The sequence below is a fragment of the Schistocerca piceifrons genome, unplaced genomic scaffold, assembly GCF_021461385.2.
Source record: "Schistocerca piceifrons isolate TAMUIC-IGC-003096 unplaced genomic scaffold, iqSchPice1.1 HiC_scaffold_936, whole genome shotgun sequence".
Lineage (NCBI taxonomy): Eukaryota > Metazoa > Arthropoda > Insecta > Orthoptera > Acrididae > Schistocerca > Schistocerca piceifrons.
The window spans coordinates 6,188,785-6,191,284 of record NW_025729208.1 but is presented as its reverse complement, the minus strand read 5'-3'; positions in this window follow the sequence as shown (position 1 = coordinate 6,191,284).

The following is a 2,500-nucleotide window of genomic DNA, read 5'->3' as shown; positions in this document are numbered from 1 at the left end:
CGCCACAGAAGGACAAAAGCCCCACTTGGGTGCCGAAGCGAACTCTCCCAGCACAGCGCACGCGCCAACACATCCGCACAGCTGCGATACAAACCACCAGCGAGAACCGCTGGGGCGACCGAGCAGCAGACGGCGTCGCGGCGCCGAGCGCCGGGCGGCGGCGCATCCTCAACGCACACAGTCCTCAATCGGACCAGCACACTGAAGATGTCCACCGCGCTTCGCACCGGGCCCGCGAGGACCTACTTTGGCCGCACGGCGCCGCGCGCAGGGTGCGCCGGCGCGCAGCTGCGACGCCTGCCGCGTCCGTCGGCCGGCGCGCCTGCCACTGGCCGCCCCCACCAGCCGGCTGTAGCGCGTGCGCCCACGCACCGCGCGGCCAGCACGCCGGGAGGCGCCCCCTCACCGGCCGGGGACGGTCCCACCCAGCCACCGCCGCGTATCGCTTCACACCCAGATGCCGTTCAGTTTCGTCGGCATGGTGGGTATCGCTGGAACAACCGGTTAGTACCTCAACCTATCGTCGCCATCACCGATTCACCCCTAGCGAGAACAACCGCACCACAACAGGTTACCATTTGTTCATTTGCGTAACTTCACCAGAAAACGCAGGCGTCCATCGCCATTTGCAACTTCCACGATTATTGCATGCCTGTGTCAGGTGTCACGCCACACTACGTCTGCCCACATACACGCAACAAAATGTGCACGCCTAGACAATACGTGGAAGGTGGCCCCCGTACGTATGCGATGTCCATTGCTCGAACGACTGTCAACCGGCCTCTGTAGCATGTCGCAGATATGGAACGCGGTGCACCATGCCATCACGGTGTGTGAGGAGAGACGACTAGGTCCGAATACATCAACAGACAGCTCATGCTGATCGCCATCCACGGCGTCCGTTCCTCCCACACGTCTCTATGGCGTACCACACTGCAATCCAGCTCTCATAGGGAGACGACACGTAGCTGCGTGCACAATATTTGCACTGTATGGTCCGCCGTTTTTGGGCGCAGTCGTTGTACGGTCACACATGTGCCACGATGTATCATTCAGTACATAAGGACGAATGTGCAGTACAGATTGTGGTTTACGCGTACGACATTAGCGGACAGTTGACACAGGCCGCACCACAACGTAGCCTGAGTACGTCGCATGCGGAGGGCATTGAACATGCAAAGTTCTCACCAACCAGCTTGCGAAGGCAGGGGGCAAGGTGGGGACGTGGGGAGGGGCGGCATGTACGTCCTGCTGCCATCCACATTACAGTGTACAGCAGGAGCATGTGGAAAGTGAGCAAGACTTGCAAGGTGTTTAACATGAAGCGATACACAGGGGAGCGGGGAGTGCGAGTAGCGAACTATATTGCGAGGGTTGCGGGTGGGCAACACTACACTAATTGAACGAGTCGTATAACAATTACAGAGCAGGTTTAGGCGACAACGTGGGTTACGTTAGGCGACAACGTGGGTTACGTTAGGGGACAACGTGGGTTACGTTAGGGCACAACGTGGGTTAGGTTAAGGCACAACGTGGGTTAGGTTAAGGCACAACGTGGGTTAGGTTAAGGCACGACGTGGGTTAGGTTAAGGCACGACGTGGGTTAGGTTAAGGCACGACGTGGGTTAGGTTAAGGCACGACGTGGGTTAGGTTAAGGCACGACATGGGTTAGGTTAAGGCACGACATGGGTTAGGTTAAGGCACGACATGGGTTAGGTTAAGGCACGACATGGGTTAGGTTAAGGCACGACATGGGTTAGGTTAAGGCACGACATGGGTTAGGTTAAGGCACGACATGGGTTAGGTTAAGGCACGACATGGGTTAGGTTAAGGCACGACATGGGTTAGGTTAAGGCACGACATGGGTTAGGTTAAGGCACGACATGGGTTAGGTTAAGGCACGACATGGGTTAGGTTAAGGCACGACATGGGTTAGGTTAAGGCACGACATGGGTTAGGTTAAGGCACGACATGGGTTAGGTTAAGGCACGACATGGGTTAGGTTAAGGCACGACATGGGTTAGGTTAAGGCACGACATGGGTTAGGTTAAGGCACGACATGGGTTAGGTTAAGGCACAACATGGGTTAGGTTAAGGCACAACATAGGTTAGGTTAAGGCACAACATAGGTTAGGTTAAGGCACAACATAGGTTAGGTTAAGGCACAACATAGGTTAGGTTAAGGCACAACATAGGTTAGGTTAAGGCACAACATAGGTTAGGTTAAGGCACAACATAGGTTAGGTTAAGGCACAACATAGGTTAGGTTAAGGCACAACATAGGTTAGGTTAAGGCACAACATAGGTTAGGTTAAGGCACAACATAGGTTAGGTTAAGGTACAACATAGGTTAGGTTAAGGTACAACATAGGTTAGGTTAGGTTAGGTTACACGTTGTTGTAAGGAAAGGTGTAGGGGGGGGCGGGGGCGGCAGGTTCGTTGATAGTGATTATAGTAAGTGAATGCTTGTGACATGATCAGATTTGTCACGTCAGGATG